This window comes from Protopterus annectens, chromosome 5.part1, assembly GCF_019279795.1.
Source record: "Protopterus annectens isolate FY-2018-M chromosome 5.part1, PAN1.0, whole genome shotgun sequence".
Lineage (NCBI taxonomy): Eukaryota > Metazoa > Chordata > Ceratodontiformes > Protopteridae > Protopterus > Protopterus annectens.
In genome coordinates this window covers 174,349,030-174,367,865 of record NC_056736.1, presented here as the reverse complement: position 1 = coordinate 174,367,865, position 18,836 = coordinate 174,349,030, and positions in this window count along the sequence as shown.

The window sequence follows — 18,836 nt, the reverse complement described above, 5'->3', positions numbered from 1 at the left end:
AAAATCCAACTGTTGACCTAGCTTTCTCTGTTGCACAAGGTGTAAACTCTGAGCTAAATGAAAAAGCAGAGGTGAAGCAGATTTCAACTCCCATAGACAAGTGATTTTACAAAGAGTGCCAGAATGTGATTATTATACTAACTTTTTATCATGACTTTAAGAATATCTAGGAATGGCTATTATAAGCATTTTGCCTGGCAAAACTGTGTATGTAATAGCTGTTGAAATTATCTTTTTTACTTACTACATATGAGGCATGCTTCAAGGGAAATCACATGTTAACAGGGTGTAAAATGAGATGCAAGTCACTCAGTGCATTATGCAACAACTCCTGAAATGCCATTTAGCATGACATACTACAGTTCTTTGTCAGACCTCGAGCAAATGCTGAGCACTACTAGTGATAAAACAGAAGAGGCTTACAGAGATTCATAAGCAACTCATTCATAGGATAAACACATATAAAAACAGGCAGTATCACTTTCACTTAATGCTGGACATGAACCATTGTTAAGATGAAAAATTCAGTTTATATACATGATCATTAGCTTTAGATCCCACCAAAGAAATCCTATGTTACACATTTCAAAATTACACATTCAAAGGAATAGTGATACCCTATGTAACCAATGGAAGATGTAGGTTTTACTCTTCAGCAAAGTGATGGCAACGAGAAAACCCAATAACATGACATTTACATCCATCTGCCTAATGAATAGTTAATACAAAGGGGTGAGATAAAATGGGTGAAGCCAGAGACAAGTACGAAAGAAGCATGTTATGGGTCACTAAGATACATACGTAAGAAGGATGTTATGGGTCACTAATATACATCTTTATGGTGTGTGCTCAGTATTAATCAGTCAGGATCTGCATCAGTACATGGTGGCTGTGGGGATGAATAAGCTGTAGGACAGGCAAACCTGATCCAGACATGGGTAGAATAAGGCTGGTTTAGCAAATGCTTTTTGTAACAGTATTCAGAGTCTGCTCATGAAATGTTGTTAATGGCTAAAAATTAAGATTTATGTCATTAAACATATCATGGAAGTATAACATCACAGTAAGAAACAATGTGACACACATCTGTTCTTGAACCCTTGATGTTATGGCCAAAAAGCAATCTTCACCCAAGCGATTTATGTCAGCACTCCACAGATGAAGTTGTACTTGCTTGCATCCAGTAGTTTAAGAACTGTAAGAGCAACTGTTGCAAAGTACTACCTTTATTCTGTATTCAGAGAGTGCACCATGTTTAAGTACCTTTTCATGAGGATAACAGGACTACGGAGGGTGAACGCAACAACTGTCTAGGCTTTGCCATAACACATGAACAGCCACTCCCAGTCACTTGGCATTTGTGTATTATGCCAATGTCCACATAAATGCTGAGGCAAAATAATTGAAGGCATTCTTATGGGCCATTTTAGGCTATGTGTGCTGTGTGTGATTCCATTTTTTGACCAGATTAATTGTGTGAAAATGCGGTTGATAGGAAAGTGGTTAAATGGGAAGGCAAGCAGAAGGGATAACAAAGGGGAAAGAATAGAGGAATTTGCTAGAATGTAGGGGGAGAGAACCATAGCTATCCACTTCTTCACGACATAAATGTTGAAGTGTGACCAGAATTTGCTGATATTGGACTGTTACCACACAAAGGGTAGGTGATACAACAGAATAATGTCATATGGCCAATTGTACCAAATCAAGTGTGTCAGGAAGGCACATAGGTGAAGTGGAGAGCTATATATGGGTCATTATTTATTTATTTATTTTTGTGGCAGAGTTGCCCATTTTTTTCCTTTTTTTCTTTCAAAGAGAGGAATTTTGGGGAAGGTGCTTAGGAATTTGAGGGTCAGGCAGGAAGGTTAGGTGAGGAAGCAGATGCAGACATACAGGACAAATAAGTCAGACAAGGATAGTGATGGACACAAAAGTTTGGGGGACACCCTGATTAGAGAGAGGTAAGAGGCATCAGAAGTGCACCCACATCAAGCTTGAGAACAGTGAGAATCTAGTCCTCACCCTCAGAACTGTCATCACTGTCTCTTGTTTCAGTTTCCTGTGTCAGTGCTTGATATGGTATCATCTTGACAATGTGACAAAGCACATTTACAACACAAATAATTCATGCACCGAGGCCCCTTTCCATAAAACCCTCCACCATCCCTGTCAGCTCTTGCCAGATGACAAAATCATCACCTCCACTAATACTACTCCCAGAAGGTACCAGTGCATTAGCTGCCAGGGTAGATCTACCTGATGTGGATGGGGCAGGCAGGGCAGGTGTTGTGGAGGCAGTGCTGACAGCTTGGGAACCTAAAGAATTGGGTGTGGAAACCTGTGGGGAGATGGCCAGTCAATCCCTAGTAGTCAGTCTACCTCTCTGTGATGCATGGTAGGTTTTATAAGCAGAAATGTACAACAACAGAACATTTTTAAGCCATATAAATTATCCCCCAACACAAAAAAAAAATTGAGACAGAAGGGATGGGGTGAGATAAAAAGAGAAAGAATTAGATCCATGGAATATCACGATTTCTGAAAATAAATAGTCTATACACCTTTGCAACATCCTGGTATGATGGGATGGTCTTAATCTGTTGTACCATTAATCAGTTACACTGCTGTTATATCATAAATATAACTATATATTACAGTTCTGCCATATTGCATACAGTTACAATAGTTATTAGGCATACAGTATGACCTGATGTTTACATATGTAATGCTTGCTGAGATGAGTTAGCCTCTCTTGGTGCACCTAACAGTTTGCTGCAATGTCTTCAGCAGCTGTACAAAACAGAAGATGATAAGAGGAGGCATGGAAGCATATTGAATAACAATCTTGGATGGGTACTGTATTCTGCATCATTTAATACACATAGGTCAGTATACTTACAAAACTATGGGATGTCAGCAGTCCTAAACCCATCCTCCCATCATTAAGGAGATCCTTCTTACACCATTTCAGGTCACTAAAGGGATGATGACAATTCTCTCCAATGCATGGGATGACAACTGCACAGTAAACAGCTTTGACTACTCTATTCCAAGTCTCAGTCTTATACTGAGAACAAGTATAGTCCCCCTGCAGCAGCCTATGGCTGTAGTGCTTCATAAGGAGTGCCAAAAATATCCTGGACTCCTCAACACCACATCTTGAATTCAGCACCATCATCTCCCACACCAGCCATGCCTGCAGAGGTCATGAAGCAACTCTCAGTATGACCTGGCACCAAATTCAGATCTCACATTTAACGGCCAGTGCAGAAACACACACAACCATGCCAACTTCATTTACACAATGGAAAGCAAACAGAGGCATTACAAATGTAGCAAAGTGGAAGACATTTTATCAAACGGTAAAGAAGGTGTGAAACATGACAGTGAGATTTGCCATAGGTGAGGTTCAAAATAGTAAATAAATTTACACATTTTTGAGATGATCAACACTGACAACCTCAACGGCTTGCCTTTTATCCTTTGTGTTTTAGATGTTAGATAGAAGGACTTGGCACATAACTGTCTGGATTTACACACTGTAAAAGGTTAGTTGACCAATGTGGGAATCAAACCATAATTTAAAGCAAGGTGATTATTTGTCAGTGCTACAGGAGGCCTTCTTTTCAACTATGTTTATTACAGATAAACTGAATTCTGTATGAATGAAGATTTACACTATATACGCCTGTATGTTTCTGACATCAGGAAGTAATCTGGAATACATTCCCATGAAATTGGTAGTATTACTGTTGGTGAAAGTTTTGCCTGATGGATAGATTTTTAGGAGATAATTAATACAAGTTGGGGTGTCATACATGCATACCTCCCTACACATACTGTCCTAAACACAGAGGTGGCCTATGTGAGGAGAGAAGATGATTTTAAGTTAGGTATTCTGTCCATCATAGATATCCAAGAGCATTTTTGTTCCATTGTCAAAAATACCCTGCTTAAACAATTGTACTTACATTCAACTGTGTTTATAAATAAATCATCAATGCCATATGCTACTTACAAATATTATTTTATGAAAGCATTAATAAGATGTATTGCAATAAACATAATCATGGTAGCCATTTGTATGTAGCATTACCTTCCTAATCAAAGTGTTGTTAGAAATTGCATTCTGGCGAATTTTGCAAAAACAACTTATCTGGAATTGAACCTTGGATCATCTGTGTTGTATCTCTAATGTCAGTGTACTTACACCTTGTGGTACAGATTCAATTGCATAGCAGCTGGATGTTCTCCACTCAGTACTGTTCACAGTGTTGATGTTTCCACATTGCCACTAATACTAATTGCACTACAAAAGTCTGTCGAAATAACATTTTCACTTTCTTCTTTAATCAGGTAAGCTTGTTTGCATTCCACTCAGTGTCAAGAAACAGGAAAAAAAGCATATGAAGCTATGATGAAAGTAATTCCTACATCAGCATTAAATTTCCATAGTGTCTTCCTGTTGTATGAATTTGAACTCCAGAGAAACTGTGTTAAGAGGCCAATGTCACTGCATTTCCATCCTCTGCTGCAGAAACAGGTATAGAAATTGTGCACATCACTCACTCATTAGAAATATGATGCATCACTGTCAAAAAGCTTGCATTAATGAAGATTACAGAAATTAAATTGTTCACTGTTTCCGTCAACTGTGAGCCCTATTTACTCTCTGCTAAGCAGCGCTGAAATTAAACAGGCAAAAAGAACATATATACCAATTTATATTTCACACAAGAAGTCACAAGCAGTATTTTCACATACATTACAATCAGCATGTGGCTTCAAACCCTGCATCCTCTTACATCATTTCATTTAGCCCATGTGCTACAATGATACTTAGATGCAATGTATTAATTCCTTCTCTTACTGCTGTTCAGAGTACTTCAGCAAAGTAGACCTGTGCAAATGTGAAATGCTCTACTGATGGCAAGACAAATTATATTTATTTATTTATTTTACATTTGTTTACTGGGATAGTCCGACTGGATACATGCCCATTTTCAGCGGAGATCCAGGGAGAAAAGCTCCATACAGACAAACTTACATAGATTACACAAGAAGTTAGAAAACAATTAGAATATATAAAAACAAAGTGATTATGTACAATGGTGTAGTAGTGTTCCTTAGTAGGAACTCACAATTCTCATGGACAGACACAATTAAAAGTAAGAGATGTCAGATTGGAAACAGAGCTTGGTAGCATAGTTACATGTTATGATAATTACAGATTATGCTTTCAGTTTTAACTTAATCAGGGATGGTTTCTCAGTTTGTACCTTGGGCAGTGGACTCTCATTCACAGCTGCATAACAACACCACTCAAAAGTGTACTCTGCCAAAATGTGCGCAAAAAAAAAGAAGGTAAGATAATTGTCAGCAATAACAAATACGGGGTAATACTATTGAAAATGTAGGATTGTGGAGTTTCCTAGATCTGTGTGTGTTGCAACCTGATCATATGCTCAAAAATATACATTAACTCTTTCAGACACCACACTTTCTGGAAATAAACCCCCAACTCAGTGCAATAACAACACACACTCAGTTGTATTTCTTATCCCTCTTTGCCACTTGCATAAGACTAGGAAATGTTATTTTCACATTTATTTGAACATGTCTATATTAATGTCATATTAACCAATACTTTACACTAATAATAGTCCACATAATTTTAATGTCAAGTTGCCAATAATGCCAGCTACTTCTTTGCTTTATTTTCTGAATATATTCCCTTCATCTCATCTTAACTACAGAAATGCAATGTCATGGCCATTTATTTGCATCTTTGTTATAATGTCTAATATAACTGATTAGCATTTTGTACAGATTTCAAGCAGGGTATGGACAGCATGCTCTTAGTACAAGGAAGTCACTGTTGTTAAGGTTGTTCTCATAGCTTTTAATGTGTTTAAACCTTTTTGTTGTAAGTCTATGATACAGATACTTCAGGGAGAACAATCACTTCAGTATTGCTTATTGTGGTAGTAAGAGCAATCAGAAACAGTTACAAGCCATTATCAGCTAATAGTTATTGCTCCTCCCTGCAGTCCTAGGGCATGTGAAGGCACTTGTAGCTACATACACCATGTTTGCATCCCCTGCACCAAGTGATTTTTTTGGTATTCAGAAATGCTAAAGGTTTCACAACTCATTTGCATCTACATGGTGCTCAGAGGTCTGAATCTACACAATAGAAAGGTAATGGTATAGCTATGGATGTGGAAGGAGGACAGACTAGATGCAGAGAGAGTAATACTGATAGTTACTTGGAGGAGATTGTTATACATATCACTTTACTATTTCATTAGTTTATGTTTCTCCTCAACGCAAACTGCTTATATGTTCATGTTTTGAATGTATTTAATATGCAATGGAGAAAGAATTGTGTGATGTATGCTTTTTTAAAATTTCACTGCTGCAATACTGCACATATGGCATTTCTTGCTGTGCTATCCATGTTAGTATGGTTACTTCACAGAATTGTATTATCATATGTTATTGCAAGACTGTCTCAGCTGTGTTGGAGACTCATTGAATAGGATGAGTGACACAATGCATCAGTGTCTGTGATGACATGTCTGCTGGGGGATGGCCAATATCTATGTGTCTTTGGTGCCACCCTTGGCATATTGCATCCACCCAACCACCCTGTGAGAATGATGATGACTGTGCCATGGGCTTTGCTCATTTGGGTTTGGCTTACAGTTGCATATAGATATCAATATATCTATATCTCTATAAATCTCTCTCTCTCTCTCTCTCTGTATATATATATATATATATATATATATAGAGAGAGAGAGAGAGAGATAGATATAGATATATAGATATAGATATAGATATAGATATAGATATAGATATAGATATAGATATAGATATAGATATAGATATAGATATATCTGATGCACACATTCTTGGATAGGTACCAGACTGACAGGTAGTTTATCTTCTTACACATTTGCTCGTATACTACAGGTTTCACACTAACCTTGACATTACTGCAATTAGGAGTCATGTGCTTTGAGATTGTCTCTGCCTGATCTTATCTGTATACAGACATTACAAGAATAAGTAAAACTTGTGGACATCGGCTAGCATCACTTTTATTAGCTACGTGTGCTCATGTTGTTATGGGTATTCCTTCTCTGGTGATTGAGTGTGTGCCCTATCATTTGCCTCTTAGTTGTTGGGTGTGTATACTGAACTTTGAGTCTTAGGTGGTAAATTCATGTACTATCCTTTGCCTGTTAAATAGGGCAAGGGTATATTGTGCATGCCTACATCAGCTGGCTACCTGTGCAGCTAGAGATTCTCTCTCAGAATCCTCATCTGTATTCGTGGCAGGTGCTGGCCCTGCCTGTAGTCCAGAAATGAACAGTCTTGGACTTTGCTGTCCCTGTTGCAGCTGTTTGCTCAAGATGATGTTGTACAACATGGCACAGACTGAGAATTTCTGCACAATTGCTTGAGTCATACTGCAGGTCAGCTCCCTGATATTTCTAGACAGTGGAACCATGACTTCAGCATGCTAAAAGACACGCTCTACAATGTTTCTAGTTTGAGTATGGGCATTGTTGTATCCTTCGTATGTTGGTGTATGTGCATTTCTAATAGGTGTCATGAGCCACAGTTCCACTGCATAACCTGCATCACCCAAAAGATAGCCTTGTGGAACATCACCGCTAGGAAACCATGTGTAAAGCTACAAGGTGTGCCATATGCATGAGTCATGATAACTGACTAGGTTGACTGCATAGGTTTTGAGAATGATCCCTCAGGCATTGCAGACAACCTAGCAGTTGACTGATTGGAACCCCTTTCTGTTGATGAATGTCCTGCCCTGTTTATCAGATGAGACTTTTATTTTTTATTTGAGTGCAGTGTATTGTCCCCAAGACTTCAAGAAAGAGTGCTACAGCATAGAATTTGTGCATTGTCCTTTCTCTCTCCTCTGGTGTGCATGGAAAATAGATACACTTCCTTGCATGTTGTAGCATAGCATTTAGATATTGGCGAAATACTCTGCAAGCTGAGGCCTGTGAAACCCCTGTTATATATCATGTGGCTCTGTGCAATCTATCAGTAGCTAATATTCTTAATGCTACACATACCTTAGTTTCCACTGGTATAGGTTTTTCTTGATTTCTCCTGGGTCTGAGGTGGGAGTGGCAGAGGTTCCAGACTTAATGTAATTTTTCCCTATGAACCCTGTATCACTATACTATTTCACTATCATATAGTTTATGATATGTTAAACCAGTCTGAACACCCTACTTTTCCTTAGATGAGTTCTATCAGCAGCATAGATTTGAGCCTGTTGTACATACACATACAAGAGAGCAGTAGCAGCCCCAAACATTGATTTTTTTCTAAGTATGATGGTGGCTGTGTTCCAGTAGGTTATGGCATTCATGGCAAAGGGATAAACCATTTCTGCACAGTTACTTTAGAGCTTTCAGAATGGCTCGTCTATATTGGATTGGTTCATTAGTATGTAATTCAACTGATAATTCCTTCATTAGTATATTCTGCTTTTTACCATTATTTGGTGGCTGTACATGACTTTTTGAGTCTTTTAATGAATACAAAACTGTGTACTATAATGTGTGCATTGCAGCATGATGAGCACACAATAGCAGCATGAAAATTAGATGTTCATGAATCTGGCACGTATTCTGCCATTGATCTAGTTATGGTGCAACAGGACCATTATCATATGGTTTCTTTGTTTTGTTGACTGTTGAATGTGTGTGTTTATTGTTTGGCTGAGAATAAATATGTCAGCATGAATTCTATGTGTTTAATATTAATATTTTAACTGTGACTATAATTATAATTTGCTTTTACAGGCACAGAGGTGTGAAATGAAGTGTGCTGGGCTGCAACAGTCTGTCTGGTGCATAGTTCAGATGAGCAAGGCTATGAGCTATTAATGAGCTGCTTCTGTAGTGGATGGCTTAATTCCTGCAGCCTTTGTTAGTCTACTGTGCGGCTCTAATTAAATCACTTCACCAGACAGTTCTCCTGGGCTGTCCAAGAAAAGAGACACTTGCATCCTGCAGGCTGTCCCAAATTGTTAGCAAATGTACTACACATTTGTCTTTTGAACTCCTATACCCCTTAAGCCACTGATTAGTGTTTCGATTGAATACGAATTCCAGCAAATTTCTTGCAGTCTAATGTGTGGCCAAATCCATTTTCAATAAATGTTTCAGGGGAAGAGGAGTTTACTATTGCTAATTCTGAGTGTATTTTCAATGTAGGACCATTTTATTTAGCAAATCATTTTTTGTACTGTAAATTTTGAAACAAAAGTTTTAAATACAAATCTGATTACTGTAAAAGGAAAAAGGAAAATAGTATGTAGGCTAACAAGTTTCAACAGCTGTTTTTCTTCTAACTGGCAAGAGACATTCAAGTAATTGGGTACTGTTATAGCGTTGGGGGACAGCAGTTCATTACCCTAGCTAGGTCCCCACTTAACCATGATCCAGCTGTGATCTTATGTTGCAGGAGGTCACTACCTGCTGTTGTCAGTTACTCTCCAGATATGGCAAGTACTTTTCTGCCATAGTGAGCAGAATGTACTAAAATTGCATGAGCAAAAAAAAACACACACACAAGTGCACACTGTCTCACACACATACACACTATCTATCTATATATATATATATATATATATATATATATATATATATATATATATATATACATATATTTATAGACAGAGAGTGAGAGAGAGAGATATACAGTATATATGGATATATAGATATATAATGTGTATGTATGTATATCTATATATATATCTATATATCTATCTATATATATATATATATATATATATATATATATATATATATATATGTAAATATATATGGGTCTACTTCACTTGACCTAAAACTCATTTCACTGACTCCCATTTGACCGCCCCCCAATTGACCTGAATATCAAATGACTGACAACTCATTTGACTGATTCCCATTTCACCAACAGCTTACAATGCTGAATTTCAACATATTAAACCTTAAACCATACACAAGCACGCTCAGAACACCAGTAACTAGCTCTTTCCAGAACTAAAAAACTACTTACTTACCCTTTTCACAGAAACTGGAAAATGTACAACCAAACTAGGTGGAGGGCTACACCCCTCCAATTATATGCTAACTCCAGGATCACACTACAGTGGAGAAAAGGACGTCTTTAACTTGCCGTACAGTACTCTACACTCTGCCACTACTGCTGGGAATGCACTAAACCTTTGTCTAATTACTTTAGATACTCCCATAAAAATGTAAAGAGACAAGCCTACATTTAGAAACACTACCTTGCTACTTTCTAAATGACTATCGGAATTTTAACAGTTGGCACTGTAAGTTACAGTAATTCTTTTTTATCACAAGCAAGTCACAGGTGAAGGAAAACCCACAACAAGTTTATGTCTTAATTGTCAGTGAAATGGGAGTCAGTCAAATGAAATTTAGGTCAATTGGGTATCGGTCAAATGGGTGTCAGCCAAATGAGTTTTAGGTCAAGTGAAGCAGACCCATATACACACACATATATATATATTATATATTATATATATGTATATATATATATATATATATATATATATATATATATATATATATATATATATATGTTTCGGCACTTGTTTTTCACTGCATTAGAGTGCTTTCATGTTGAATATTTGTCTTTTTTTACCCTTTTTTACAGTCTATATTTAGAAATGCCTTGGTTCCACTTTAGCAAGTCTAGAGGGGGCCTGAATAATTTTCTGGACAGGTATTGTGTAAAAGAAAGAAGAATGTGCCATTTTTGATTGGCCACAGGACCTTGTTTGTGTGTGTGTTTTTTAAATCTAACCTCCTCTGCTATTTAGGTGTTGCAGTTGCACAACACTTGGCTCATTACTTACGAGCAAGCTAAGACTTACATTACCATTTTTTTGCGTTGTTTTTGATACTGCTGCATTAATTATTTCTGTTTTAAATATCTGCACTTTTTGACCTTATTTACAGTACTTAGTTACAATGGCTGCTCTCTGCCCAGCAGCATCTAGAAATGATCTGTACAGATCATGATATCTTTCAGCATAATTCCTCCTTGTAATCTGTCTGGATGCTGATCTGTCTCCGTGTAAGATTCTCTTAAAATACCCTTGCTGTCTAGACAGATTTTTTTGACTACTAGAGTGTCTAGTATGCACATAGCTGAGCATTGCTCATCAAGTATCTTGTGTCATTAATGTATTCAATATTTAAATTTCCCTCATTCCTCCCTTATAGATCATTTCCTATAGAGATGCACATCTCGAAGTTCTCTTAGGCCAGTCTGATTAAGATGAGTATTCTGAAGCATTATAGCAATTGTCTCATATAAACTGGTAACCCACTTATTCTTAATAAAACAGATAAAATATGCAAGAGGTGTAAATACACTTCAACCCTGGAAGTGAAACTCTCTCATACAACCAAAACTTATATTATGGAGGTTGTCAGTGACACCTGCACCACACTTACTGCATAGAGTAAAGAACTTAGATTCTCGGGTAAAGGACAAACACAAAGCTTTATCCATAATATCAAGGGAAATACACAATAATGCACAGAACTTATAAATGTCATCGCCCACACTGAACTGGGGGTCATTGCCAATCTTTTGACTGACAAATTTCTCCCCTCAGTCCCCCCAGTAGTACAAAGGAAAGACCACATACCACAATCTCCCCAAGGTCATCAATGCACTTTGCAAGACCAACAATACTACTTTGATGTGCCCCGATAACATCCCATGATGCTTACTAGATAGCAGGAAACATGACCTTTCTGGTCCACTTGAATAACTTTGCAAGTGGAACCTAAAGTCAGGGTTTTTTGCCGAAGGAGTGGAAGATGGTTACGGTCATTCTTCTGCACAAAGGAGGTCCAACCACCGATTCGGGTAACTACAGACCCATAAGTCTGATCAGTCTCATGTAGTGCCATGAAAAAAATCATCATGGACATGATAAACAATGACATAGGTAGGCTGAAAATGCAGGACCCATCACAATTTGACTTTGTTAAAGGAAGATCATGCCTATTAAATCTGGTGGACTACTTTGAGATGGTCACCAAAGCAATGGATGAGGGCAAGAATGTGTGGACAGCTTGCCTTGACCTGGCCAAGGCTTTTGATACAATACTCCAATTCAGGCATTATAGACAAGCTCAATAAATTAGGCATAGACCTTTTTATCACCTGCTGGACAGCCAGCTGGCTCACTGATAGGATCCAGGAGATCAAAATAGGCGAGGCTACCTCCATCCAGTGGTCAGTCACTAGCAGAATTCCTCAGAAGTGAGCCTGCTCCTTTTTGGCATCCATTTCTCTGAAGGGGAAGCTAAAGCTTAAGGTTTTATGGCTGACTAAATTTGCAGATGACTGCAAGCTGATGGTTATCATCAACTACCCTGTAAACACTAGCATTCTTGAAGAAGGCTGATCTCTGATTAACAAATGGTGCCAAAGTCATGATCCTAAACTCAATAATAAGAAATGCATAATTGTACCCTTTGGGAAGTCAACCATCTCCTCTAATTACTATGTTGATAATACATCCCTAAGAGTTGACCTAGTAGTCAGGGATCTGGGTACACATGTAGACAGTAGCCTTACCTTTGACCACCACATGACCACAGTGGTGAGGAAATCCTTTTATGGCACAACTTATAAGCAAGGGTATAGCATCTAGGTCCAAAAAGGTCATCACCCCACTGTACTATGCACTTATCAGAAAAATCATGGAGTACAATGCTCCCTTTAGCATATACCGGACCAGGCATATGCAGCAACTAGAGCAACATCAGAGGTTCCTTACAAAAAGAATTCAAGGCATAATAGACATGCCTTATGCAGACTGCCTTAAAACCCTTTTCCTCTACTCAGTCACCTATAGATTACTGAGGAGTTATCTGTGCCTGGCTTACAAAACATCCAGAAACCTCACACTTAGGAATCTCCTGTATATCCGTAAATCAAACAGTACCAAACATACCAGGAATATGCACCTGAAATTTGTCTGTAACTTAAACAGACCATGCTTAAAAGACAGATATGTGTCCCAGAGACTGCCCATTCTGTGGAGCAGGCCCATTTTTGTGAAGCTGAGTTTGAATACTACTCAGTTTAAGTACAGCCTAGATCAGTGTATGGACAATATGAAATTTTTGACAGGTCTGGCACCCATGTCCCTTATGAACAGGTTAGCATATAAATGCCTGGCCATCAATTTCCTATTTAGATATAGGAAATCATTATTCTTTTGGAAAATATAACTGGGCTTAGGAAGGACCCTGGGTCATAAGCAAAGTAACAATCTAGAAATGTATGAATCTATGAAAACAAAACATCTGTTATTCCTGCACATATTGACATACACATACTACCCATTGCACTCTGTAATAGTTAGCTGCCATCCTTCTTGTTCTAGCTTTGACCTCATTCATATTTCCCGTCTCCTCAGCCATCCCTCACAGATAATTCAAGCTATTTATCTGCTCTATTATTTTCTATTCTATCTCAGTTTTAAGCTTCATCTGATTTCCCCAATTTAACGCCAAGACAACTGCTTTGTCTGTACTTACCTTCATCTTTTGCCTTCAATTTTGCATACCATTCCCCTATCATTTACTGAACAGACTTCTTGCTCAAATCTTACCTGTAATGTCATTTACATACAGCAGCTTTGATGATCTGTCCCCTCTGACTTATTTGCTAATGAATTCCATTAATAATATGAAGATCACTGGTCTCAGTGCCAAATGTGTTGCACAGGCATCCTATACTGGAACCTGTCTTTGAGACTGGACAATGCTCATACTTATATCTTTGTACCCCTGTACATAGCCTGCAGTAATTCTGCTAATGTTTCCAGTACTTTGTACCATAAGAGGACTGCCAAAATCAGCTTTCTTGGAACCTTGTCATATGTTTTCTCCAAGTCAAGGAATACTCTTTCCTCAACTCTAGATCTTTCTCAACTATCTGTCTCACTGCATATATAAGGTCATTTTTGCTGCACCCTTATTTGAATCCATACTGCTCATTTCTCACCTTCCTTTAAACCACTCTGTTTATTCATTTATCAGTAATCCTTTCCAGCAGCTCCATGCAGTGTGACAGGAGTCTGACAACTCTTTACCAAGTTCCAAATGTCTTCTTTATTCTGGAATGCTTATTCGCCAGTCATCTGAGATATACCTTTCTCTCCATACTACTATGAATGTCCTCTGGAGCCATTTCTTCCCTAACTCACACAACAGCTTGATCTTATGTGCTGTGACCTCATCTAGTCCTGTTTTTTAACCTAACTTCATTTTTTTAATGATTTTCTTAGTTTTTTTAGAGTAGACTCTTCTTCCTCTTCAATTGTTGGCTATGTCTGGGGAAGTATAGCATCTGTACTTTTTTTTAGCACATGAAAAATGTTTGCAATAATGTGGTATTGTATACGGGTTTATATTATATTCGCAAATGCTTAGGTTGTTGAATACAGCATGATCGACACATAATGAGCGAACCACGAGTACATCGAATGCTGGAAACCATGAAATTTGACATCCTGATTCGGCATAGTCAGCCCTTCTGCAGTGTAGCTCTGTAAGGTAAGTGTGCTATAGTTACGGACCTTAGGGTTAGGGTGTGGGATAAGGTAAGTGCATAGATAGTAATGTATGTAAGGGTTAAAAGTAGGGTTTGGTTAAGTGTATGTGTGTGGATTATTTGTTTTGTTTGGATGGGTAGTATGTAGCGAGTGGTGTAGTGGGAAGTCTGTTTTGTTTTCGTTAGTGGGTGGAACAGTGTTGGCCAAGTAAAAGTATTAGGTGATGTGTTTTTTGTGTTGTGAGCTTTTGCTGACTTGTGCATTCATTGAATAGGTGTCTATCATGCTGTATTCGACAACCTAAGCATTCGCGAATATAATATAGACCCTTGTATACAGCCTCACTATAGTCTGGCGGCTGCTGATGGGGGTCCTCAGCCAAAACTCCAATGGATATCTAGCATCACTTGAAAAATTCAACCTTTATGAGTGGTGATCTGCCTATGATTATGACATTGGACCTTCTTGGCTAATATGAGTGGCAATGTGTTCACATAACAACTAGATGACTCTGCGGAAAGGCATTCCAAATGAGACAATGGCATTCCTCATACGTATGTCAGATTTTCAAATCATTGGAAATGCATTGATACATTGTATATTACCCTGCATTCAGTACTCTGCACAGCATGTGACAGTTGATGGAGTGCAAGCCATCCTTGTTAATGTATTAGTTGCCATGTGGGGCAGATAGGGAATGATAGCAATGTGGTTACTGCCAATGACCCACAGGACCTCAGGGATATTGCCTAATTTGTAGAATACTCACAACAGATGATTCTATTCTGTTGTCCATGGACAACAAATATGCTTGTCCACATCTCTCTTGAAAAATCATGTATATAATCTGATTTTGATAGGCAGCAACTGTTTTACTGCTAGATTTTTCATATATATATATATATATATATATATATATATATATATATATATATATATATATATATATATTTTTTTTTTAATAGGTTTCTGAGTGTATTTTACTTTATAATTCTTTAATAGATCAGTCATTTGAAATTAACAGACATGTACATATACCTATTCTCAAGTGTTTGGCAGGTTTTTATTTAGGATTTATTTTTGTACTACGTTTTCTTAAATAATATGCATTGTTTTTAGCCCAACAAAATGTAGTGTTATATATTATTTAACTTTTACTTTTTAGCTGCTTTTCCCACTTGACACACAAACCTGAAGGAGTTCTAATAGACGAAAGCGATCTATGTTAAAAATGTTTCTGAACAGTGGTATAAAAGATTTTTAAGGAATTTTGAAGACGTTAACTTTTTCTTTTTTTGATACTACAATGAAATGCTTTCAGGAAGTTTTAGTAATTATTAATGTGTAATTTTTAGTTTAACTTTTAGTTTAGTTTAGTTTAACGTATCTTGGCATCACAGAGGTTGAAGTAGGGCAGCACTGTGTCATATGGGTCTATATTAGAAGCCCAAAAGCTGTAAAATGTGAATACAAGTACATCAACTCATAAAGAACAATGTACTATAATAGTGAGCCACGTAATGAGTGAAAAGCAAAACACCAAACAGATTTCCCTAAGTAACAGTGCCATAGAGGTATAACTAAATCAACTACATAAAAGTAACATAACACACTTTTGCAGGGGGGGGGGGGTAAGCCACCCTCCACCCCCCACACACACCCCTACTTAAATATACCATCTCTGAGATAGTTATCTCCAGGAATGTGCTGCTGGCCAAAGAAATCCGTTTGGTGTTTTCCTTTTCCCTCATAACGTGGTTTGCTATTATCGTACATCGTTCTTTATGTGTCGATGTACTCGTATTCGTGTTTTATGGCTTTCGGGCTACTAATAGAGACCCGTGTTGAATATCACATTGGTGTATGGGGGAAGTGGTATTTAGCAAGTAGACATGCTAATTATTTCTTACAACACAGCAACCCTAGTAATCCATTGCCATGCTCTTAAACTAGTATATAAATGGAATAGGGAATTTCTGCACTTTATTCTGTTTTTAATAAAGAAGATTTAACTTAAGCTAGCTTGTGCTTCCCTACCTTCATTAGTGGAGTTATACTTTGGAAAGTTTCTAAAGAAAACACTTCTACCACCTGCTATCAGGTGGGTTATTCACAGTATGTTTTTTATTAGGTGCCTGAACTCTAGGGAATCTTAGATCTTCCACACAGCGAAGTTTCCTCATTATTTGATTTTGATAGGAGGCAAACATGCTAAAAGCATATTCTAAGGTTATGAGCTTGTTTAAAAATAAACAGTGAAAGACTGAAATAGAGTAGCATCACTTAAAGAACTGGTGTAGTACTCATGAGGTTGAAGCCTACAAAATTTCTAACATGTCCTCTGTCAGATGTTGAGATGTCCCAGTAGCAAGGATGGTTAATGCTAAAGAAACCTTTACCTGCACTGGGATAAGCAGTTCACACATCTCACTGATATAATGTATAGACAACACATGTTTACTATACCCTCCATGGTAGTGGTCATCTATGTCCTTGCCATGAAGATGATGGCATTTCAGCAACTAGCAGACTCTTCTGTGACTTACTGAGTGGCGGTATACATTTGTACACAATGTTTGCAAAGGCAGACTCTAATACCAATTGAAAACCATAAATAAGATGCCACTCTGAGCATCTTTGTGGGGGTGATTTAGCTGTACAACAAAAAAGTACGGAGTAAAAAGCATGGCCAGTTTTTTTTTTAATAAAGATACTAAAAACAAAATGGTAAGCCCTTTCACGACTATCAAACTTGCTTCATCAGACCTTATTAAAACATTACATTAAAGTCAAGACTTTTAAAACTTCAAAAACACATAAGCCAATGGCTATCTCTGCAGCATAATTATATCACTGATTGACATACTTGCTTAAAAGGGCTACGACATACACATACAGTAAAAGGGCAATAAATTACCTAAATGTATTTTGAAAATGTACTTATACAGAACAACAAAAGGACAGATACACATACCTAAATAAAAGTATGGACACATTAGCTCTCACTTAAAGTATCCTTACTTTTAAAACTGGTTCTAATGGTACTTGACCATTCAAATCCAACTTGCCATCTGCTCTTAATCTGATGATCCATTTCACTTCATTTATTTCTGTATGATTAGAAAGGTCACCTTTATTTTCACCAGCCCTTATTTGTTCTGCAACCATAAAACAAAACTGATGTTCTGAAAAGGATCTAATAACATGTTTTCCTAGTGCGTTATTAATGTTACACATGGTAATGTTGTACATATGCTCCTTGATGCGATCTTTTATTCTTCTATTGGTTTTTCCAATATAGAAGACACAATATAATTTACGCTGAGCTAAATACACTATGTTAGTACTATTACAGTCTGCTTGCACATGAAATTTAAATTGCTTAGAAGTGACCAGATGTATGAAATAACCACTGATATTTATGTACTGACATATTAGTACGGAACATCTCTAAGAAGAAGTTGTCCACACATGAGATGTCAGTTCTTGAGAATGGCCTCACATTTATTCCATCGCAACCAATGGATTTAACTAAGACCATTTCGGATACAAAAATGTTTATACGCAACATAATGTTGAGGATGCAATTTCCAACAACTGAAACAGGTACTGCTAATAGTACTTGTGTCTTTAAGAAACCTAGTTGTTATATGTCCGTTAAACATCCATTAGTAGAGCCCCTTGGCAAATTGTGTATTGATGACATATATGCCTTATTTGAATGATTAGATAGAAAAAGGACATTTTATAATATACATGGACATGAACAAAAAGCTTTAAGAAATTTACAAAATGATCCTAATATAGTTATAAAATCTGCTGAGAAAGCCGGACCAACAGTGGTTATGGACACAGTCTTCTATGTAAATAAAATGTATGAGATGTTGTATGACAGGGATACACATAAGATGGTAGATATGTTAATAATATTTCAGATGAAAGGACATATAGATGGCATTTTGTTGAATTTATTTAATAGTTAACTTATTACCAGTGACATATATAAGCATTGTCTGGTAGAACATCGCAAAATACCATGTATACAAGGTATTCCAAAAATCCATAAGGATTCAGTCCAGCCTCCCTTACACCCCATAGTTTCTTGTGAAGGATAGTTAACAGAACCATTCTCCATCATTTTGGAAAAGCGTTTACGTCCTGTTGTAAGTAGGAATAAAAA